General features: G+C 38.0%; 1 protein-coding gene across 16 annotated transcripts in view; it reads right to left on the reverse strand.

Moving 5' to 3' along the window:
- LOC137249632 (probable protein phosphatase DDB_G0282105) overlaps positions 1 to 25924 on the reverse strand; it is a 237613-nt gene that overhangs the window by 99154 nt on the left and 112535 nt on the right. For 13 of the 16 annotated variants that reach the window (XM_067781322.1, XM_067781323.1, XM_067781321.1 and 10 more), the window contains one exon: positions 10281 to 10310. The gene's annotated coding sequence lies outside the window, so the exon portion shown is untranslated. The remainder of the gene's footprint in view (positions 1 to 10280; positions 10311 to 25924) is intronic. The other 3 variants (XM_067781329.1, XM_067781325.1, XM_067781331.1) reach the window with 1 other exon arrangement.

Genomic DNA, 25924 nt, shown 5'->3' on the forward strand with positions numbered 1-25924 from the left:
ACCGAGAAAAGAAGCAACGACCTTTTCAAAGGATTTCCACGCTGCTGCCTCAACTGATGAGAGTAGTCCTTTGAATTGATTATTGTTGATCAACTTCTTTTTTTGTGGTCCAACAAAAATACCTTCCTTTATCTTGGCTTGAGAAATATCTGGCAAAATTGTTTTCAAATAGTCGAATGCTTCGCCTTCTTTGTCCAAAGCCTTAACAAAGTTTTTAATGAGACCGAGCTTGATGTGTAAGGGTGGAAGTATGATTTTCTCTTTTTTGACAAGAGGGGTGTATTTGATGTTATCCACACCAACGGTAAACTCAACTCTTTCCGGCCAATCCTTTCTGACGTAGTGGTCCTTACGAGCTCGGCTATCCCACTTGCAGAGGAAGCAGCAGTGCTTGGTGTAGCCACTTTGTAGACCACATAGCATTGCAACGACTTTGACATCAGAACATATTTTCCAATCGTGCTCTTCATATTTGATAAATTTGAGTAGTTTTTGCATTTTCTCGTAGGTTTCCTTTGTATTTACTGCATGTGCGATCGGGATAGAAGGCTGTTTGTTACCAATATGCAATAATACAGCCTTCAAACTCAGTTTATTGCTGTCTATGAACAATCGCCACACTTTTGAATCATATGTTTGACCAAACTCTTTGAATAAAACAGGAATATCGTTGCAGTAGCGTATACTGTATTTCTTGGTATAGTGTTTGGAAAATGGTTTGTGACGAGTTCTACAATATATCACCTTAACATCGGATGACACAAATTTTAATTGTTGCATACGAGAAGTGTGGATCACGGCATTTTCCTTGGATAGTTCCAAATCTCTTATCCAATCATTAAGTTGTGCTTGTGACAGAACGTTTCTCTCGTTTCCCATGCGAAATTCAGTACAACTTGATTCCTCGCACTCAGATATTACTGTTGACAATGGAACTGGATCCGCAACTGCCGTTGAATGTAGTACTGGTAATGTCACTGTAGGTACGCTGGCATAGGTTACTCTTCTTGATCTTCCAACGCCAAGTTCTTTTGTTTGACAAATATAACACTCTATTGAATGGCAAGTAGGTTCTCTCCATATCATTGGTGTACCAAATTATATTTGTTGTCCTGATTCCGACTGAATCAATTCTACTCGACACGATGTACACAAAGTGTTCGGTGTCCATGGTTTTTCAGCATTTTTAGGCTCAATGCCAAAATACTTGGAGTATAAAGTTTTGATATGATCTGAGAACACTCGTCGTCGCCTTATGATAGTATATTGGCCACACATGAAACAGAACATATCTGGATCGTTATTACACTCAAATTCTCGCGTCCTTTTACTGATTTTATTTTTTTTTAATAAATCACGGTTTTGAAATTTTACTTATGAACTGAACTATCTCCGGCGAGCTTTGCAGATGTTATGAAGTTTCAAGGCGCATTAACTCATATTTATACTCGGAACAAGAATAAAATTGAAAAAATCAAATCTTACCTAGACAGAAAGGTTCCTTTTTATACGAAGCCGGGAAAAGAAAATACTACCTGCTTTAGATGTAGGCTTAAAAAATTTTCTGTGTCTTATAATTTTGAAAATCTACCTGCATACTTACCCATAAGTGACGGAAATACATGTTTATAACTACATGCCTACAGCAGGTTTCGAACCCAACCACTCTTCCTTTCGATGCAACCACTCTACCTACTATAAAACAATTCGAGTATTAAAAGTACTATTTGATTTATTTAAGGAAAAAGTATTATCATTGTTATCGTGTTATTCGTTTATCCAGATAATATCCCATTTGCTCTTTATATCTTTAATATATTGTCACGGATATTAGCATCACTAAGCTCTACCATCACTAAGGCGATGCTAAGGCCATGCCAAACAGTATTTACGTCAATAATCAAATCATGTATACACATATATAAGGCAGGCGAAAGAGATGTCACACACAGATGCATTTACTTATACGCCTATGTGTGTGCGAGAGACTGTAAACTACAAACTCACATACATCTGAGAGACGCTGGAAAGTAGAAAATTGTAAACAAGTAGAAACTATATGAGAACTATAAACACTCGAAATAGTTGGTAAGTTCCGGAAATAGAAGAGCCTAGATGTATGCAGCGTAAACTATAAAAGCGGCACAAGCGAGTAAAAAGTAATTCAGTTTGAGTTGAGCTATCAATCAGTTTGATTAAGCACGCGATCTGGCTGCCAATAGTAGTTTCATTTGAGTTATCAATCAGTTTGGTTATTAAGCCAGCGAGTAGCAAAGTATACGTGTGATTGTGAAGTACTTTAATAAAGGCCATTTTTCCATTCTTCAATATTGGAGTTATTTGTTCAACAGTTTAGTGATTCGAACTTAGCAAAAGGGCAAATAATAGGATTTGCAGCAAATTCGTTACAATATGTATGTATGTATACATACATTGAAGTTGCGCAACCTGGGTATTTTTATTTGATCGCTTATAACTTACGTAGTTTTGCATCGGTTTTCTTCGATGATAGCTTATCTTTTTTCTAATTAAACAGAGCTTTACGTAAAGAAAAAATATCTGGAAAAAAAGTTGTGGTTTTGGAATGCTGCCCTCGCAAAGAGTAATTTTTTTATATTTTTTTATAAAAAAAAAACAAAAATCTGAAATGATAAGCTAATATCTCGAAAACTATCTGGTGGAGCAAAAAACAATGTATGACGTATTTATAGGTGATTTTACATTCGAATTTCACAACGGCGTTTCTGGTAAAGAGAAAAAGTTGAAATTCGTGGTCCAGTGTTATGAGTTCGACATATTCTTCGTTGCCTTGTATATAAGTGTGGCAGCTTGCTTTAATGTGTACATGCACATAAGTGTGGCTGCTTGCTTTTTTTGTTGTTGCGATTATTTACTAACAGCATAGTGATGCTAACATTCGCCACAGTATATGCACGAGATAATTAGCGAAGATTATTTATGTGCACGTTTCCCGAAATTATTTGTTTTGAGCCGCGCCGTTTATTGCGGTCAAAGTACTAGCCACGAGTTTTACTTTGGAAGTAAGATCGACCCATAATAGTTTCCCCATGTAATTAAGCTCTTTTGAAACCCGCTTTATGAAAAATTCATTTTAGTAGGATGTAACTTGTGTGGAGTGTGCTTTCGATAAACAAAAACTAGAATAAACGGTTTACCTAAAATCCAGCCAACTAATATAGGGTGAACGAACTACAGGTTACCGTGCCTTAGACACGAAATAGATCTTGGGGCTACAATAAAGCCGGAGGGTTAACGCAAGCATGCAGAAATAGCAGAACATGCCGTATTCGTATAACCGCTGGTTCCAATTTAACGGAAGGGATCGGGTCTGCTGTTTACTGTATGGAAGCGTGCTCAAGCTGCAGTCGCCTCAATATGTACACTGTACTTTATTAAAAAGTGTCCAAAAATGCAAAAATGCATTAAGAGAGACTCCGGTCAAGTCTGACTATACATTGGTTCCAGGTTGCCGCTAAAAATGGGAAAGATGCTGACGAAAAGGCCGGTGAGTTGGTAAAGAAGGGTGCGTGAGTTTGAACAAGCAGGAAAGGCTCGCATAGCAGCGCGAGGGGAGCAAAATTTTTAGAAGCATGTGCGAATCTTAATCACAAAGTTATTCATATCTCTCTAAATAGAGAATACTTAAAACTCACGATGCACATACTAAGTGAACACTGCCTTCTGTAGTCATATGCTTATAATTTAGTTCTCGTCAGAAACAGCAGATGTAGGAACTGCGTGCTGGAGAAAGAAACGGCTCAGTGCACGTACTCTGCGTTCGCTAGTTCAAGGCTGTAGCTACTAGGGGCGGCAGAGTTGCTAGACCACGAGGCAGCAATTAAACTAGGTTCTAGAAAACTTCTGGGGTTTGCCAAGAATATGAGTTATACTATAAATCCTGGTATCTGTTGAAGGGTTTTGCGTTCGGGTTCGCTAATAAATTCTGGTAGCACTAGGAACACATTCAGACTAAGTGAGGTCTTTATTGACCAGTCAGTTCAACCTAACATTACCTCTCAGGTAGGTACGCGACTGTCCCAATTCAAGTGATCCTGCACTGGCTCGGCTGTCTTATATATAAGGGGGGCGCCAAATTTTCGCAAAAGTTCCTCTGCGGCGCCGTGAAGGCGACCTTAGGCTGGCTGGGTCTAGGGCTGAGATGTAGTGATCATCTTCCTTCGACATGATAGCCTGCATATTCCTCCTCATTTTGAGGCAGGAACTTCCTTGTGTGGCCGCCCACCAATCAAGAACTCTATAGTACAATAAAAGTACATAGTCCATATTACAAAACAAGGAATCCATTTACAATCGCTGTAAATATGTCATGAGAGAGAGCACCCTACGTACACCCCAGGTTCTTCACTCTCTGCTACATGTTGAATTTCCACGACAACTTATTGTCCATAACGATTCCTAGATATTTTGTTCAAGGTTTGTACTGCAGGGTTACCCTTCCTAGCTTAGTTCTGCTTCAATTTGGCACCTAATAAGTGCTGATCAACAGTAATATATCAGTCTTCTCCGAGTTGGCGGTCAACCCGACATTAGATACCCAAGCATGTATATCCCGAGCGCTCCATTGATCAAAAAGCTACGCCATAAGTTCAACGGGTCCTTCATGGAACCGCTTGAGACGTTGGTTGGTGACCAGCGTTCACAGTAAAGGTGATAATTTCCCGCCCCGCATCGTGCTGCTGTGCACCGATTTTAATAAAGACCCGCCATGATCATCTGTTTATAGACATTATTGAAAGCCCCAACAATTTCTTAGAACGCCTAAGGCGTACTACTTATATTCCAAGGTTTTCTCTTTGTAAGCACCCCATGCAGTGTCTCGTTTCCGATTTTCCTTTGGTCAATGCATGTTCTGTTTTGGAGAAGAGTTTTTTATCCATGTTGGTCGTTACATACACGTCTATCAGCCAATCTCGTTTCCAACATCGTGAACAAACACTGCCGACTTCTGAAGCCTTTAAAACGAGTAAACCACCACCACTGAATATCCTTCTCCCATGACACATTGCTAAGCACAGCTTGGTTACAACAACGGCGCTTGAGTTATGGACATTACGGCCAGATTGTGCCAACGACGACGTATGAGTCGGGATTGTTCAGAAATAGAAAAACCCGGTTCATATTAATTTCTTGTTACTAACGCCAATCATGCATAAAAATAGAAGGTAGAATTGAAAGGTTTCATAATGTGATGACCTACTTCATTCTCAATATCCAGAAATTTGTAGTATTGACTTTCAGTCAAAATCCAAAGCCAATTATAGTCAATATCAAATTTAAGCACTGCGGTTAAATCTTTATCAAATTATCATCGGCTTTTCTGTTTAATGTTTGTATGTATGTGTTGGCGTATTAACTATTCAAAATATACATACAATATTATTGGCTTTTCTTATAAATAAACTTATTAACATAAAAATGTGAGAGTTTCTGTCAAATAAATTTTGCGCTCGCCAACAACAAATCACAATATAATTAACACCATTTGACAAATGTCAAATATAAAAATGAATAATTCAATAAAAGAAAAATATCAAAGATGGACAAATACCTGAATTAGTTAATGCCAAACAAATGGTTCACAGTTCACATAACAATATAACAGCGCGGCGGCAGGGTGAAGTGCATACAAACAAACACACGCATTCCATGAATTTTGTTTTTGTAATGCTCTGGTTGAATGTCAAAAACGTACTGCGCCAGAAGTAGAAATGTCAAAGCAGATAAAAAAAGTACCAATAAGCTGTTAAACTTCCGCCACCAGTATGGGTCCGTCATGACAAAACCGTTTAGCTAGTTGAAGCATTTTTTTCAAGCTCGCTTGCAAAAAAATCAACTTACATATGAGTTATGGTGAAAATCTAAGGCTGAGAAAATTTTTTCTCGGCGCAAGATCGCTGGACTTATCCAAGCAAGGATCTCGAAAGTACGAAAATTCCGCAAATTACATAGTAAGAGTTGCTGAACGCTGCAAAAGGGGTTGCTGATAACAAATCCCCAGGACCCGACGGAGTACCAAACATAGCCCTTAAAGCCGCAATCACAATTAGGGCTACATTATTTACTGATCTTTTTAATGCCTGTATGCAAGAAAGTGTGTTCCCTCGCCCGTGGAAACGACAAAGACTTGTCCTATTGCTGAAATGTGTTAAACAGCCGGAGCAACCATCCTCATATAGGCCACTTTATATGCTGGATTCCCTAGGAAAGATTTTCGAGCGTATAATTAGTGAGCGCCTACAGCTGGCTCTAGAAAGCCCAGGTGGCTTATCGAATAACCAATATCGAAAATCAAAGATCCACCGTATATGCAATACAAACAGTTGTCAATATAGCTAGAGAAGCTATCTCTGGAGGCCAAACTAAAAGGTAGTTCTGTGCACTGATTACGTTGGACATCAAGAATCTTTTAACACTGCGAACTGGATGCAGATAATACCAGCGCCGCTAAGCTTCGACACACCAGCTTACTTACGCAGAAAATAAGTAGCTATCTTAAAGATAGAGTACTTCTTTTTGACACGGATCAAGGAGCAAAAGAATACAAAATATCTGGAGGCGTTCCACAGAGATCTGTTCTCGGTCCAACGCGTTGGAATGTAATGTATGACGGGGTGCTGAAGATTAATCTCAGAGCAAATAGAAAATATGCAAATTGTGTGATTTGCTGATGATATTGCAGTGGTAGTAGCGGCCAAGAAACTGGACCTGCTTCAAGCATTATATAATGACGCCGTAGGAAGGATAAAGGAATGGCTGACCAATACGGGACTGAAGTTGGCTAGCCAAAAGACGGAAGTGGTATTAGTAAGCTCCAAACGGTCGGCGAACGAGTTAGTCTCAATTGTCGGGGATCATCAAACCACTCCAAAGGATTCTCTAAAATACTTAGGAGTGCATGTTGACTCTAAGTTAACTTTCAAAGAGCACTTCAGAGCGGTGGAAGAGAAAGTTACCAACGTTAATGGAGCACTTATTCGAATAATGCCTAACATAGGTGGTCCGAGCGAAGCTACACGTCAGCTATTGCCCACAGTAACAAGCTTAATAAGTGTTGTATGTATCTAAACGGACCCATCAAAAAGATATATTGGCAGCGTACAGACTTGCTGCTTTACGAATAGCAAGTGCTTATCGGACGACGTACGACGACGTGATCCTGGTTCTAACGCGGAAAATCCCATCGGACTTACTGGCAAGCGAAATGGCCGAGCTGTATAATACTAATATCGAGCGACTATCTGAAGAAGCGAAGAAAAGAGCAAAGACACAAACAATAGCTAAGTGGCAACGAAGGTGGGAGGCCTAGAGTAAAGGGTGTTGGACCTTACCGCCAGTTTGGAACGTAGCTCAATGGAATGAGCAGAAGCATAGCGAACTGAACTACCATCTCACGCAGATACTGAGTGGGCATGGCGGTTTCAAAGAGTATTTATGGAAGCGTAGGATAGAGGAAGATCCTCTTTGCCCAATGTGTACCACGGAGTTAGAAAACGTAGAACACGCCATGTTCCACTACCCCCGTTTCCACGAGGAAAGACTCGCCTTGCATAAAGTCTTTGGGGAGGAACACACCACGAGTAATTGAGGATCACAAATGTGCAACGGGAAAGAGTGCTGGACTGCAGTGAGCAGAATTGCATTTATAGTCATAACACGCCTTATGGATGCTGAGAGGGAGCGCAGAGAAATGCGCATGCGAAGCAGTGGCGGTTAAATCGACACTCAAAGCAAATAGCGGGAACCTGGACGCAGGGACAACAGTAGGCTCTTAAAAAAATGAGACCCTGAAGTAACGCGAAAGTGGTACCTGGGTGGCCGATGGTTCCAAAACGGGGCTGTTTATTAGTCTACGGACACACGGTTGCTGCGACTGCAGCAATTATGGTGTCTTAGACATTTTTCACCCCTCCCGCAAAAAAAAAAAAAAACAAAACAAAAAAAGGCTGAGCGTTGTTTGGACGTTTGGTTCACAGCGAACATACGAACAACTGCCTTTTATCAATGTTTAAAACATTTGTGGTTATATTAGAAAGGAAACTATTGTTTTTTTAGATGCAGACCGAGAAGTATGCAGACAAAGAAGTATGCCATTGAGGACATTGAATATATATGTGACCCGGCCTATGAAAAGGTGGTTTATGACTCAAAAAAGAAATTGCGAGAAACAGCTGTTAAAGATAAACAAGGCGTTTCTTCAGTTTCTTAGTAATTTTCTTCTTTTTTTTTTTTTGAGTCATAAGCCGCCTTTTTATAGGCCGGGTCACATATACTAAAAAAAATGTTTTTGCCACAAAATTTTGTAAACTTACCTCAAATCCCCCCCAACAGAATAAAAAAGTAGCATTAAGGCACTTGGTACATAGACTTGAAAGAACACCTCTTACACAAGAGGCATATAAGAGATAACTTGAGGTCATATATAATATCGCTGCAAACAACGGATATAAAAAAGCACTAGTAGATAAGCTCAGAAGGACAAATGGAGAACCAAAAAGAAATAATGAAAAGGAAAATAATAGCTGGGCGACTATGACATATACTGGAAAAGCAACGTAAATATTGGGAAACTTCTTTAAAAAATACAACATTAACACAGCATTCAAAACATCGAACAATCTAGGGCGAAAACTAAGAACTAACACTAACTAGAGGATCCGTTTAGCAGCCACGGCATACACAAGCTTACCTGCGGATGCCAGCATAGTTACATAGGACAAAGAGGACGGCAAATAAGAACGAGGTTCAGAGAACATATTAGAGATTACAACAAAAAAATACGGAATCCAAACATTATACCCTAGTCTAACTTCGCGAATCACATGGTCGAGAATGAATGTTCCTCAGCAAACATCAATAAAACAGTTAGGGTTCTTCACATACAACAAAAGGCCGACGTCTCAACGTACTCGAAAACATGGAAATTTACAAACAGAAAACATTCGACGGTAGACTAATAAACGAACAGATAAACACAATTTCTGACACAATATTCGAGCCTTTAAAACTTGTTTACAAGAAACAAAGTAATAACACAGGTACAACAGATAAACACACAACAACAAATAAACACAAAACAATTAACACATCAAAACAACAAACCCACAAAGAAGGTCAAACGGCTAAAATTAGGGATTTTTACCTACCCCAGTCAGCCACACAAATCGATTAGTAAACCACCCTCAGTTCTGAATGAACACACAGCACATACACATAACTAAATATCACAAGCATCACTTTTGACAATACCTGCTCATGTACCTACGAACTATAAATACAGGACCAACGACAACAACAGATCAGGGGGCCTACTCTGTATTGCGATGCGAAAGAAAAAATACGCGAAATCGCAAAATCGGTACTCTGTATCTTGACATTCGCATGTATATTTTGACTTTCGCATTCACATTTTTGCCATTCGCAATTTTTCTCCCTTTTCGCATTGCCGGCACTCTGTAAAGCGAAAGCGAATGTCAAACAGCATTCATTGTCGCATTTTCTTGCTACAAGTAATAGGCATTCGCATTGTTCAAATATGTAAGTATTAATTGATGATTTTATAAATTGATATCTTTATATTCATTTAAAAATATATAGGACAACTCAAAAAACAAAACAAACACAAAAGCAACAATTTGTAATCCTAGTGGACTTAAAGTACATAAATAAATAACAATTAAATCGAAAACACTTTTTTATAAAGCATTTCTATTTGAAATCATGTCATTTTTTATTTGTTCTCTGATACAACTAGCAATATTTCCCATTCTATGATTTTCCACGTTTTCTGTATTTATCACGTTCACTTCTTCCAGTACAATTTCTGAACTGGGAGGATTTCTTCATTTAAATCAATCCTTTCTTCATTTAAATCGTTCCATAATGCTACAGAATCCTTTTTTTAATTTGTTCAACAAAAATTAATCGTTTGCCGAAATTGTAATCGCCTTGTTTCTTTTGTTCTCTTTCCTTGAGTTTGTTCAGTGATGCATACTCAAGCAAAAAATTTGCGAAAAATAAAAAGCGACATTGTTAGCGATGCGATATCGCTACAGAGTTCCAATTACCTTTCGCATCGCAATTTATTTTCGCATCGCACTGCCTTTCGCATCGCAATACAGAGTAGGCCCCCAGAACAAAAATCGACACCCATGATGGCACAACGCCGAAACCGGTTTGTCTCAAAACCAAATTTGACAAGGGATGACGGAAAATCGTTCCAATATCCATAATAAACTTACCTACGTTTTCTTCGTTCACAGAAATTTAATCTGAAAATGAGAAAAAATAGATATAAGAGATTTGTTGATAAAAAAAGAAATAAATATATACATGTTCATTTTTACTCTTGATAAGATCTTCAAACAACAAAAACAGCCAGCAGCCACACTTCTGTACAAGGCATACACATAATCAGCAACTTGAGGCAGGGAGATTATTTGACATACATATATGTAGCCGCCAGTTAAGAGCAGGAGTTGTTACTCATACATACACACGCATTTGGCTAGAAGAAGAACGTAAACTACAGATATACGTGTATATAGCTAAATAACCAAGCATGAGATACAACTGTTCTAGAAGGCATGTTTGTGAAACGTCTAGACGTCAGTAATCAGTTTGATTTTCATACGATATTAGTAAAGTATAAGTGTAATTCCGAAGTACCACTCCCAAAGTAGTCTAATAAAGACAATTTTGCAATACTAAATATTGTAGTTATTTATTCGACAGGTCAGCGATTCGAAGGTTAGCAGAAGGTGTATAATTATCAGGAATTTCCCAGAATTCGTTACAAATTTTTAAGTAGTCCCCATCCAGCTTAGGTTACACAAAGCCTTCGGCTATATTGGATTACAGTTTAAGCGCTCCTTACTCATATTCTGTACACTTCTTCTTTATAGAAACAAAGCGAATATTTTCTTTACGGGATAACTTATACAAACCAATTAACTCAAAGTCTCAACTTAAGTATTTTCACTAATTGACAAAAATCACAATCAGTTTGCCTCAAACCTAAACGATTAAAGCTCATTGAAACTCATTGATGGTAGTTAACCCAAATTACTTTGTACAAATTAAAACTTCATGACTCAAAAAAGTTTTCCAAAAGGTACAACAATAATATGCTGAAGTAGGTGTATGAAATTATGTACAAGAAACTTACATGAAATAACGTAAATAAATCGCAATAACTCATGGCACGCAACCCGGTTTTATTACCCTAAAAGGCAAAGAAGAATATTTCATCAAGGTTACAATTCAGTCGCCAACAGCAATAGCAACAGGCAAATCAAATGGAAAATGCCAGTACATGTGGTACATATATTTATATGAAGGCACATTAGGGTGGAGAGAGGAGAAATAAACAAAAAAAATTAGTACCCCTTCTATGAGAGTTGCCATGTTCATACAATTCTACTAGCGCTGCCATAACATCAAAATCGTGTTAGGTGGTATTGACGCCAGGATGAGCAAGGATGGTGCATTTGGAATTTCATTAGGAAAATTTAGCTAACGTTACCAGAAACAAATAATTTCGGGCTGTTTTAGTAGAGCTTCGTTGGCTTCGGTAACAAACGATACCGACAAACCATTGTTTCATTATCTGTTCATATTAATAGCCAATTATTATCGTCGGGTTTTCGAATTGTTATCAGCTGTCATCGTTTTCTTATTGAGTTCTTATCGGCTTGTTATCGAAGCGTTAGACGTGTGTCATCGATTTTTTATTGAAGCTTTGCAGATATCTGTTTTATAACAAATCGATATGTCGTCGTTAGGAAATCGATAACATGTCGATAACAAATTGGTAAAACTGCGATATGAATTTCGATAACAAAAGCTATAACTTTTCTATAATACGTCGATAACAAAGTGGTAACACTCCCATAGCAAATCTACAAGTTTCCGAAAAAAAACCAATTGATATCCTTCTAATAACATATCGATAAGTAATCGATAATTTTTTGATAGCAAATCGAGAAGTTCTCGATAACAGTCCAAAAAAAAATTGGTAAAAGCAGATAACAAATCTAAAACATTTGTATAACATATCGATAACTGTTTGTATATAAATCAACTGGTGGATTAAAGATGGATTTTGTTTAATTTTATTTGATTTTATTTTAATTCAAATTAATGTTATTAAATTTTTTCTGTTTTATTCTTTTTCATTTTATATTATTTTATGCTATTTTATTTTATTATTTATATTTTTTATTCTTTTATATGTATATTTTATTTTATTTTTTATTTTTTGTTTTATTTTATTTTAAATAATTTTGTTGTTTTATTTTATTTCAATTTATTGTTTTTATTAATTTCAATTAATTTTAATTTATTTCGTTTAATTTAATTATATTTTATTTTTCTATCCTATTTTTCAAATTTTATTTTATTGTATTTTACAGTTTGAAATTTTATATTATTTTGTATTATTTTCATTTATTTTATTATTTATATTTGTTGTATTTTTTCACATGATTTTGTGTTACTTATGTAATTTATTTTATTTAAAATTTGTCTTATTTTATTTTATTTATTGTTTTTATTTTATAATATTCTTTTTTGGCGACCTTATATTTAAAGAAATTGGTTTTATGTGTACCGGCTCGAGGTCAATATTTTGGTAATAAAAACACCAGTTTTTATTTTTTATTCCGATATATTTCGGTTACACATCGGTAACCGTCTTCAAGGGACTATACAAAACAATGTAAAAACAAATTTTCATACATGTAATATGTCATATATTATAAACATACATACATTTTTAAGTTAAACGTCCGTTCGCGTTGGCGTGGAGTTTTGTACTGTCGATTTTGTTGTGAGTAAGTGTCTGTACAAGTGAGCGACGTTGATCGTGTCTGTTTTGAAGTTTAGTCGTATGTCTGGTGGTGTCTGTATTATGTGTAACATTTCCAGTGTTAATCTCTTTCTATAGTGATTTTGTTGTTGTAATACTGATGCTTTCTCAAAGTTCGGACAGTGGCCACTAGATGCACAGTGGGCTGTTAATGCAGTTTTTTGGTTATTTAAATTATGACAATGTTTCATGTCCGATTTGTGCTGTGCTATTCTCGTTTTTAACTTCGATTTGGTGGTGCCTACGTAAATACTTCTGCATGCTTCGTAGTTATTGCCATTGCACGGAATTTTGTAAATGACGTTGCTTTTTTCCATAGGAGGTATTATGGACTTGGTTTTGTTGAACATGTTTTTGAGTGTGTTACAGGGTTTATGGGCTATTCTAAATTGATTATTGTTGTAACAGTTGGACTTGATTAGACGCTCTGAAAGTTGAGGTACGTAGATTACCGATTTAAACGTTTTTGGTGTTACGGATTTTTCTAGATTACCTGCACACATCGATCTTCTTATTAATGTCCTTATAATATTTTCAGGAAAATCATTTAGTTTGAGTAGCGAAAAAATTTCTTGTCTAATTTCTTGATGATAGACATCATCAGATATCTGTAGCATGTGTCGTATACAGCTCATTGCTGTATTCATAATCATACTCTTCGGGTGTTTAGAGTAAAAATTTATTAGTCGCCCTGACGCAGTTGGTTTCTTATACCATATAAGTTTTAACTGGCTATCTCTTTTTATAACCATAGAGTCTAAATAAGATAGTTTTCCTTCTTCTTCCATTTCTATGGTGAACTTTATGTTTTTATGAAAAGTGTTCAGCGCGTTTAGGGTATTCTGTATTTCATCATGTTTTACAATTGCGAATAAATCATCCACATATTTTGTCATAATTCTTGGTTTATGCACTAATTTTTCAATCGTATTGTTCAAAAGTTCTTCCATTATAATGTCCGCGATAACTGGAGATGCCGGCGATCCCATGGGCATACCTCTTAATTGTGTATAAACCGTGTCATTGAGTTTAAAGTATCTGTTTTCTTCGATACAAAACTTTAATATGTCCATAAATAGTTGTTTGGGCATATTAGTATGTTCTTTTATAATCGTCCATTTATTACGTATGATGTCAAGTGCCATTTGTGTTGGTATACTTGGAAACAATGAAACCACGTCAAAGGAGATGAGTCTTTCATCTTCGCAAATGAAGGTATTATTGATTCTATCTTTAAATTCAAGGGTGTTCTTAACGTTGTATTTGGAGTCAGCCGTGATATTTTTTAAAATATTTATTAGAAATTGGCATAGACCATATGATGGAGAGTTAAAAGCTGAGCAAATCGGCCTGAGAGGAAGTCCTTTCTTGTGGATTTTCGGTAGCCCATAAATCCTGGGCGGTAGTGCCGTCGTTGTCGAGAGTTTGCCTTTTTCCGCCTTCGTGATGCATCCCATTCTGTATAGTTTTTCCACTAAATTGTTGTTCTTCGTTTGTAGCCTTGAGGTGGGATATTTTCTATTCACTCTGTAAGTCGTCAAGTCATTGAGAATCTCGCTCATTTTATTGTTGTAATCGTCTATCTCCATGGCTACGGTTTTGTTTCCTTTGTCAGATGATAAAATTCGTATGTGGTTATTTTTACTAAGAAATTTCCGCGTCCGCTCTACAGTATCTAATATTGCACGGTCTATTGCACTTTCCCTTTTAGCTGTTACATGATTTTTTACCAGTAACGAGAATTTTGTGCGCGCTTCTTCTTGCTTTTCTTTGTCAGTAAGAGTTAGTATTAATTCCTCTCCATCAGCAATATATTGGAAAAGAGGGAATCGTTGGCTCTCAATCGGCAGCCCAAACTTCGGTCCCTTTGCTAATAGCGCTTGTATATCTTGCGGAATATCTATCTTTGTCTTGTTTACAAACCAATCCTCGTGGTTGTTGTTGGTAAGTATTTTGTTTCGTTTATTTCGAAGCTTTTCATGTTTTAGTTGTTGCCGTTGTTTTAGAGCTATTATCAGTTTACCTGCTACATTATCTTCCTTTTCCACAAATTCTTTGAAGTCTTCTGCGCTTAGCCGTTTCTCTATTTGTGTTCGTATTTCTTGAATTTGTTTATCTTTCCTCTTTAATATGTTGTGTTTGTGTTTGATGAGTAGATTTAAGATTTTGATATGGTAAAGATAAGTATGTCTGTCTAAAGTTCTGTCTATGTTTGGATGTATGTCTCGGTCAAATACAAATAATTTATTACACTTAGATGAATTTTTAATAAAATTTGGGATGATTTTTGATTTTCTGCATTTTAACAAGAACTTAATGCTAGACCTAAGTTTTACCAGTTTTTTTGAAATAGCTTGAAATTTGTTGATCATCGTTTTTTTGTTTATGTTGTTATCCTTTATTTTTGCATACCCCATGTTTGTTGTTGTATGCGTACGGCGTGCCTTCCGTTTTTCAAATAATATTCTTTTTTGGCGACCTTATATTTAAAGAAATTGGTTTTATGTGTACCGGCTCGAGGTCAATATTTTGGTAATAAAAACACCAGTTTTTATTTTTTATTCCGATATATTTCGGTTACACATCGGTAACCGTCTTCAAGGGACTATACAAAACAATGTAAAAACAAATTTTCATACATGTAATATGTCATATATTATAAACATACATACATAAACATACATACATAAGTTAAACGTCCGTTCGCGTTGGCGTGGAGTTTTGTACTGTCGATTTTGTTGTGAGTAAGTGTCTGTACAAGTGAGCGACGTTGATCGTGTCTGTTTTGAAGTTTAGTCGTATGTCTGGTGGTGTCTGTATTATGTGTAACATTTCCAGTGTTAATCTCTTTCTATAGTGATTTTGTTGTTGTAATACTGACGCTTTCTCAAAGTTCGGACAGTGGCCACTAGATGCACAGTGGGCTGTTAATGCAGTTTTTTGGTTATTTAAATTATGACAATGTTTCATGTCCGATTTGTGCTGTGCTATTCTCGTTTTTAACTTCGATTTGGTGGTGCCTACGTAAATACTTCTGCATGCTTCGTAGTTATTGCCATTGCACGGAATTTTGTAAATGACGTTGCTTTTTTCCATAGGAGGTATTATGGACTTGGTTTTGTTGAACATGTTTTTGAGTGTGTTACAGGGTTTATGGGCTATTCTAAATTGATTATTGTTGTAACAGTTGGACTTGATTAGACGCTCTGAAAGTTGAGGTACGTAGATTACCGATTTAAACGTTTTTGGTGTTACGGATTTTTCTAGATTACCTGCACACATCGATCTTCTTATTAATGTCCTTATAATATTTTCAGGAAAATCATTTAGTTTGAGTAGCGAAAAAATTTCTTGTCTAATTTCTTGATGATAGACATCATCAGATATCTGTAGCATGCGTCGTATACAGCTCATTGCTGTATTCATAATCATACTCTTCGGGTGTTTAGAGTAAAAATTTATTAGTCGCCCTGACGCAGTTGGTTTCTTATACCATATAAGTTTTAACTGGCTATCTCTTTTTATAACTGTTACCGCCATAATTAACACTTAATGTGAACATGATATTAGTTGAACTCATTTGTAATATTAAACCTTGTATTTATTTAATGCAGGCTTGGAAACCCTAAAAGTCTATCTTCTCTCAGGCAACTCTGAACGAATGTCATATTCGGGCAAGAGTTGGTAATTGTCATCGTTACTTGATAAAAACAGAGAAGAGAGGGAAGATAAATTAAAATTTTTAAAGCCTGCTGCGCTATTAATTATATTGTCAATTAATAAATAATAACGTGAAATTTAGCTTGCTTGAAAACAATATTCTTTATCTTACTCCGTGAACAATTCTTTAAAAATTTTAATTTAGATTGGAGATTATTACTTGGATTAGCTATACCGACAAATCTTCGGTAACGCACGTGCCACCAAAACTTTGAGAGAAAAAGCGGCAACGACGAAGGCATTCGCAAGAATAAAATCCATCAAAATCAACAGCATCCGCATTTAAAAGCGTACATTTTGTTTGCGAATCGATCCATTTGCGATTTGACGCTTATAAACGCGTGTTCGTATTTCAGGAGTCTCAACTCAATATACTTCATCATCAAGCATGTGCATTTGCAATGTCTGCGGAAAAAAGGCAGATGCTAGTGGTACTGAGGATTGGGTGCAGTGCGACAGCTGCGAACTATGGTTAAATTTCGGATGTGCTGGAGTAGACGCTAGCGTGCAAGATCGCGACTGGAGTTGTGCTTCCTGTACTCAGGCACTTAGTGTGGGCGCACCACACACTTCTGCAAACGCAATGCAGCCAGCAACTACAACAATAACAACATCGGCTGCTACACCAGCACCAGCGACCACATCGGTTAATGCCAACCTCGAAAATCAGAGCGATACTAGCTCACTAAAATTAACCGCAGTACCACGCAATGCTATGAACGAACCTGGTGATCAACAAAGGCTCATGCTGGCCATGCTCGAAGAGCGAAGAGCCGCCGAGGAACGATTTATAGAACAAAAATATAACATACTTTCACAGATGAACAACGCTGGTTTATCAACGTCGAATTTTTTATCATCGATGCAACATGCATCAAACAATGGGCCATCAAGTGCTCAAATAGCTGCAAGGCAAGCCATCCCCAAAGACTTACCAACGTTCAGTGGTGACCCGGAAGAGTGGCCGATGTTCATAAGTACATTCGACCACAGCACATCTGTCGCTGGGTTTTCAGATGTCGAAAACATGCTCCGGCTACAAAGGTGTCTAAAAGGGCGGGCACGTGATTTGGTGAAAGATAAACTTCTCTTGCCGGCGATGGTTCCGGATGTCATAAACACATTAAAAATGTTTTTTGGTAGGCCAGAACATATCTTGGAGAGGATGATCGACAAGGTACGAAAGCTTCCTGGTCCGAAGGATAAACTTGAGTCACTTATAGAATTTGCACTCGCGGTGCGTAACATCTGCGCGACAATGGAGACGTGCAAACTCAAAGCACATCTAAACAACCCCATGCTGGTAAAAGAACTTGTAGACAAATTGCCAAATCACCACAAGCTCAACTGGGCGATGTATCCTCGCGACAATGTTTCACCATCCATCAAGGTATTCAGCGATTGGTTGTATCGTATGGCCGAAGCGGCATCAACAGTTGTGTCACCAGCGTTTATGTACAAAACGGGCTCAATAAATACGCACAGTAGCAACGACAGCTGCGGATCAAAGACTCAGTCTAAAGAGGTTCAAAGCAACGTTATCGAGTCTCAACCAAAGCAGACCACGAAATGTATTGCGTGTGGCGCATCGGACCATTCCGCTGCGCACTGTACACAATTTCAAAACGCATCGGAAAAAGAAAGGTGGAACATGGTGAAGGCCAATAAGGCTTGTTATACGTGTCTCAAAAGTCACCGCAAAAGTTGTTTTTCAAAAAGGAAGTGCGGCGTAAATGGCTGTATGTTAAAACATCACCCGTTGCTTCACAGCGATCGTACACAAAAATCTGAAAACAAGACCAATGATCAAGCAGTTGTAAGTACGCATCAGAGCGGCAAGCATAGTACACAATACTTTCGTATTATGCCAGTAAATCTACATTCAGCTGGAAAGACTGTCGAAGTGTTTGCATTTTTTGACGAAGGGTCTTCCGTAACGCTTATAGACGAGTCGATGTTCCGAGAGCTCGGTGTTAAAGGGGTTCCAGCGCCGATATGTTTGCAATGGACCAGCAATACTACGCGTAATGAAAATAATTCAGTGCGAGCGTCGATTCAAATTTCCGCACTAAATAGTAGTAAGCTGTATTGGCTCAATGACGTGCATACGGTTGAAAACATCGCTTTGCCCAAGCAATCCATGAACGCAGAAGAGCTTCAATCTAAGTATTCGCACCTAAGAGGTATTCCTCTTCCGTCATATTCGGACATTCGACCGATGCTGCTCATCGGCACCGATAATTGGAAAATTGCTGTTCCGCGTAAAATACGCGAAGGCAAGCGAAGCGAACCTATCGCATCAAAATGTTTGTTGGGATGGTGCGTTCAAGGCACTTCGAATGCAGCGAGCTACGTGACGATGCATCACTGTGATTGTGGGTGGCAAGAGCTCAACGACGTCGTTAAAGACAGTTTTAATCTGGACGCAGTAAAACCACACAATCTGCAGTCTAATGATGATAAGAAGGCTATGGAAATTCTAGACCGAACTTGCACAAAAACAGATGGACGTTTTAAAATTGGCCTTTTGTGGCGCAACGAAAACGAGTCGTTACCCGAAAGCCACACGAACGCATTCAACCGTCTTACATGTTTAAAAACAAAAATCAGTCGACAGCCAGAAATGTATGATAAAATCAACGATCAAATAGACAATCTAATTCGAAAGGGATATGCGCTACAACTATCAGAAAACGAAATGGCAGTTAAGCCTGACCGCACTTGGTATTTACCAATATTTATAGCTCTTAATCCCAACAAACCAAATAAGGTGCGACTTGTGTGGGACGCTGCCGCAAAGTCTCATGGCAAATCATTAAATGATTTTTTGCTAACCGGGCCGGATTTACTAAAACCACTTGTCGAGGTACTTCTAGCATTCAGAGTTGGTCAGGTGGCCGTGTGCGGTGACATCGCGGAGATGTTTCACAGAATCAACATCCGCGATGAAGACATGCACGCCCAACGGTTCATGTGGTACGATAAGTCGAACAACCAAACAAAGGTGTACGTTATGCGAGCAATGACTTTCGGCATAAGTTGCGGGCCCTGTATCGCCCATTATGTCCGAAATAAAAATGCAGAGGAGTATCGCAACATATATCCACGCGCATATGAAGCCATCAACAATGCGCATTATGTCGACGATTACATTGACACGGCAGACGACGACGAGGCAGCCTTGGAGGTAGCGGAACAAGTCCGTAAAGTCCATCTAGCCGGCGGATTCGAAATACGTAATTGGGCATCAAATTCAGTAGTTGTTCTAGCAAAGCTACTTGGCGGCAACCCAGGCGTGCAAACATCAGTCCAGTTTGGAGATACCGAAAAAATACTAGGTATGTATTGGGAACCACAGTCTGACGTTTTTAAATTTATTCTCAGGTTCACCCGACTGCGTCGAGATCTGTTCACACAGGACGTAGTTCCAACTAAAAGGGAAGTACTCCAAGTACTGATGTCGGTTTTCGATCCCTTGGGGCTGTTAGCACGCTATACAGTGGGGCTAAAAATATTGATCCAACGAGTCTGGCGAGCAAATATTGGGTGGGATGAAGAACTTCCCGAGACACTATACGAAGACTGGTTAAAATGGAGGCAACTTTTACCACTGATTGAAGCGGTGGAAATTCCGAGATGCTACTCACGTAATCTGAAATTCGCTACCGACGTCGGCATTCATACGTTCGTTGATGCCAGCGAACATGCCTATGCTGCAGTTTGCTATGTGAGGGTACGCCAAGGAGACGACGTCGACGTGTCATTGATAGCGGCAAAAAGTAAAGTCGCTCCATTAAGACCAATCTCTATTCCTCGTTTGGAACTGCAAGCCGCCGTAGTGGGAGTACGCTTGACGCAAAAGGTAATAAAAATGCGTGGGCTTGAACACCGAAACACCACGTATTGGTCAGATTCCAAAACCGTACTGCAATGGCTTAATATGGACCCACGCAGCTTTCAGCAATTTGTAATGCATCGCGTCGGGGAAATCCTAGAGAGTTCCGACAGCAAACAGTGGCGCTGGGTTCCTACGAAGCTGAACGTAGCCGATCTAGCCACAAAAATCAACAGCGCGGTCGATGACAAACAGTGGCTGAAAGGGCCTAACTTCTTATTTCTACATAGTAGCATGTGGCCGAGTTCCGATATGCATAGCGAGGTATTAGATACCACCGAGCTTCGAAAGCGAGTATGCGTAAACTATAAAGTCGCACCAATAGCTCTCAATGTTGAGTATTTTTCAAAGTGGCGCAATCTATATAGAGCAGTTGCGACCTTCATCTTGTACATATTCAAGTTAAAATCCAGACGAGTAAGGCGCATCATGCCAAAAGAAGTTACACCAGATATGATTGAGATCGCCGCAAATATTCTGTTCAAACAAGCACAAGCTGAAATTTACTCATCGGAAATTAATGTACTGTATGCGGGTCACACGCTGAACAAGCAAAGCAAATTATATCAGCTTAACGCTTATGTGGACGACAAAGGTATTCTGCGCATACGAAGCAGATTAGATTCAATTAACGAGCACACGGATACCATCGTACTGCCGAGAGAAAGCTACATAACGTTTTTGATCGTTAGAGATTACCACGAAAAGAACCATCATATGGCACACGAAACAGTCATTAATAATGTTAAAGGCAAATATTGTATTCCGCGTCTACGAGTATTGTACAATAAAATACGAAAATCTTGCCAAAGGTGCAAAATTAACAACGCCTTACCAGAACCTCCACAAATGTCGCCGATACCAACTGCAAGATTAGCCAGTTTTACTAGACCCTTCACATTCACAGGCGTCGATTATTTTGGTCCAGTGCTTGTCAACGTAGGGAGACATAAGGAGAAAAGATGGGGAGTGCTTTATACTTGCTTGACACTCCGGGCAGTACATTTTGAAATCGCTCATAGTCTCGATACAAATTCTTGTATTATGGCTCTTAGAAACTTCATGGCACGTCGTGGTACTCCAGCGGAGATCTTTTCCGATAACGGCACCAATTTTAAAGCGACAGAGAAACTCGTCCGAGAAAAACTGATCACGACTGACTTCGATCGAATTACAGCGAAATATGACCGTATTAAGTGGCGCTTCAATCCACCAGGCGCACCCCACATGGGAGGCGCGTGGGAACGTCTCGTACGAACAACTAAGAACATCTTGCGAAGCATATGCCCCTCATACTCTTTTAATGACGAAAGCTTGCGATGCGCACTGATGGAAGTAGAATTCATCATAAACTCGAGACCGCTTACTTTCGTTAGTCTTGAGTCGTCGGATGATATTGCTCTCACACCGAACCACATGTTATTGGGGTCGGCAGATGATCATAAACCCGCGTTCAGCGACGGTATGGACCTAAGGCAACGGTGGCACAAAACGCAGCTCTTTGCAGACGTCTTTTGGCAACGTTGGGTGAAGGAGTATACGCCGATACTGACCAGGCGAGCCAAGTGGTTGAAAAAAGCTACACCCATAGTAATCGATGATGTGGTTATTGTAATCGACGAAACTCTCCCTCGTAACTTATGGCCGAAAGGAAGAGTAATCAGCACCATAGTAGCCAAAGACGGACAAGTTCGGCGAGTGACGGTAAAGACCCCTCTAGGGATAATGGAGCGACCAGCGACGAAGATAGCCAAGTTAGATGTCGGTAATAGCTTAGTAAGCACCGGGGCTACTTACGAGGGGGGAATGTTACCGCCATAATTAACACTTAATGTGAACATGATATTAGTTGAACTCATTTGTAATATTAAACCTTGTATTTATTTAATGCAGGCTTGGAAACCCTAAAAGTCTATCTTCTCTCAGGCAACTCTGAACGAATGTCATATTCGGGCAAGAGTTGGTAATTGTCATCGTTACTTGATAAAAACAGAGAAGAGAGGGAAGATAAATTAAAATTTTTAAAGCCTGCTGCGCTATTAATTATATTGTCAATTAATAAATAATAACGTGAAATTTAGCTTGCTTGAAAACAATATTCTTTCTCTTACTCCGTGAACAATAACCATAGAGTCTAAATAAGATAGTTTTCCTTCTTCTTCCATTTCTATGGTGAACTTTATGTTTTTATGAAAAGTGTTCAGCGCGTTTAGGGTATTCTGTATTTCATCATGTTTTACAATTGCGAATAAATCATCCACATATTTTGTCATAATTCTTGGTTTATGCACTAATTTTTCAATCGTATTGTTCAAAAGTTCTTCCATTATAATGTCCGCGATAACTGGAGATGCCGGCGATCCCATGGGCATACCTCTTAATTGTGTATAAACCGTGTCATTGAATTTAAAGTATCTGTTTTCTTCGATACAAAACTTTAATATGTCCATAAATAGTTGTTTGGGCATATTAGTATGTTCTTTTATAATCGTCCATTTATTACGTATGATGTCAAGTGCCATTTGTGTTGGTATACTTGGAAACAATGAAACCACGTCAAAGGAGATGAGTCTTTCATCTTCGCAAATGAAGGTATTATTGATTCTATCTTTAAATTCAAGGGTGTTCTTAACGTTGTATTTGGAGTCAGCCGTGATATTTTTTAAAATATTTATTAGAAATTGGCATAGACCATATGATGGAGAGTTAAAAGCTGAGCAAATCGGCCTGAGAGGAAGTCCTTTCTTGTGGATTTTCGGTAGCCCATAAATCCTGGGCGGTAGTGCCGTCGTTGTCGAGAGTTTGCCTTTTTCCGCCTTCGTGATGCATCCCATTCTGTATAGTTTTTCCACTAAATTGTTGTTCTTCGTTTGTAGCCTTGAGGTGGGATCTTTTCTATTCACTCTGTAAGTCGTCAAGTCATTGAGAATCTCGCTCATTTTATTGTTGTAATCGTCTATCTCCATGGCTACGGTTTTGTTTCCTTTGTCAGATGATAAAATTCGTATGTGGTTATTTTTACTAAGAAATTTCCGCGTCCGCTCTACAGTATCTAATATTGCACGGTCTATTGCACTTTCTCTTTTAGCTGTTACATGATTTTTTACCAGTAACGAGAATTTTGTGCGCGCTTCTTCTTGCTTTTCTTTGTCAGTAAGAGTTTGTATTAATTCCTCTCCATCAGCAATATATTGGAAAAGAGGGAATCGTTGGCTCTCAATCGGCAGCCCAAACTTCGGTCCCTTTGCTAATAGCGCTTGTATATCTTGCGGAATATCTATCTTTGTCTTGTTTACAAACCAATCCTCGTGGTTGTTGTTGGTAAGTATTTTGTTTCGTTTATTTCGAAGCTTTTCATGTTTTAGTTGTTGCCGTTGTTTTAGAGCTATTATCAGTTTACCTGCTACATTATCTTCCTTTTCCACAAATTCTTTGAAGTCTTCTGCGCTTAGCCGTTTCTCTATTTGTGTTCGTATTTCTTGAATTTGTTTATCTTTCCTCTTTAATATGTTGTGTTTGTGTTTGATGAGTAGATTTAAGATTTTGATATGGTAAAGATAAGTATGTCTGTCTAAAGTTCTGTCTATGTTTGGATGTATGTCTCGGTCAAATACAAATAATTTATTACACTTAGATGAATTTTTAATAAAATTTGGGATGATTTTTGATTTTCTGCATTTTAACAAGAACTTAATGCTAGACCTAAGTTTTACCAGTTTTTTTGAAATAGCTTGAAATTTGTTGATCATCGTTTTTTTGTTTATGTTGTTATCCTTTATTTTTGCATACCCCATGTTTGTTGTTGTATGCGTACGGCGTGCCTTCCGTTTTTCAAATAATATTCTTTTTTGGCGACCTTATATTTAAAGAAATTGGTTTTATGTGTACCGGCTCGAGGTCAATATTTTGGTAATAAAAACACCAGTTTTTATTTTTTATTCCGATATATTTCGGTTACACATCGGTAACCGTCTTCAAGGGACTATACAAAACAATGTAAAAACAAATTTTCATACATGTAATATGTCATATATTATAAACATACATACATAAACATACATACATAAGTTAAACGTCCGTTCGCGTTGGCGTGGAGTTTTGTACTGTCGATTTTGTTGTGAGTAAGTGTCTGTACAAGTGAGCGACGTTGATCGTGTCTGTTTTGAAGTTTAGTCGTATGTCTGGTGGTGTCTGTATTATGTGTAACATTTCCAGTGTTAATCTCTTTCTATAGTGATTTTGTTGTTGTAATACTGACGCTTTCTCAAAGTTCGGACAGTGGCCACTAGATGCACAGTGGGCTGTTAATGCAGTTTTTTGGTTATTTAAATTATGACAATGTTTCATGTCCGATTTGTGCTGTGCTATTCTCGTTTTTAACTTCGATTTGGTGGTGCCTACGTAAATACTTCTGCATGCTTCGTAGTTATTGCCATTGCACGGAATTTTGTAAATGACGTTGCTTTTTTCCATAGGAGGTATTATGGACTTGGTTTTGTTGAACATGTTTTTGAGTGTGTTACAGGGTTTATGGGCTATTCTAAATTGATTATTGTTGTAACAGTTGGACTTGATTAGACGCTCTGAAAGTTGAGGTACGTAGATTACCGATTTAAACGTTTTTGGTGTTACGGATTTTTCTAGATTACCTGCACACATCGATCTTCTTATTAATGTCCTTATAATATTTTCAGGAAAATCATTTAGTTTGAGTAGCGAAAAAATTTCTTGTCTAATTTCTTGATGATAGACATCATCAGATATCTGTAGCATGCGTCGTATACAGCTCATTGCTGTATTCATAATCATACTCTTCGGGTGTTTAGAGTAAAAATTTATTAGTCGCCCTGACGCAGTTGGTTTCTTATACCATATAAGTTTTAACTGGCTATCTCTTTTTATAACCATAGAGTCTAAATAAGATAGTTTTCCTTCTTCTTCCATTTCTATGGTGAACTTTATGTTTTTATGAAAAGTGTTCAGCGCGTTTAGGGTATTCTGTATTTCATCATGTTTTACAATTGCGAATAAATCATCCACATATTTTGTCATAATTCTTGGTTTATGCACTAATTTTTCAATCGTATTGTTCAAAAGTTCTTCCATTATAATGTCCGCGATAACTGGAGATGCCGGCGATCCCATGGGCATACCTCTTAATTGTGTATAAACCGTGTCATTGAGTTTAAAGTATCTGTTTTCTTCGATACAAAACTTTAATATGTCCATAAATAGTTGTTTGGGCATATTAGTATGTTCTTTTATAATCGTCCATTTATTACGTATGATGTCAAGTGCCATTTGTGTTGGTATACTTGGAAACAATGAAACCACGTCAAAGGAGATGAGTCTTTCATCTTCGCAAATGAAGGTATTATTGATTCTATCTTTAAATTCAAGGG

The sequence above is a fragment of the Eurosta solidaginis genome, chromosome 4 (assembly GCF_040869045.1).
Source record: "Eurosta solidaginis isolate ZX-2024a chromosome 4, ASM4086904v1, whole genome shotgun sequence".
Classification (NCBI taxonomy): domain Eukaryota; kingdom Metazoa; phylum Arthropoda; class Insecta; order Diptera; family Tephritidae; genus Eurosta; species Eurosta solidaginis.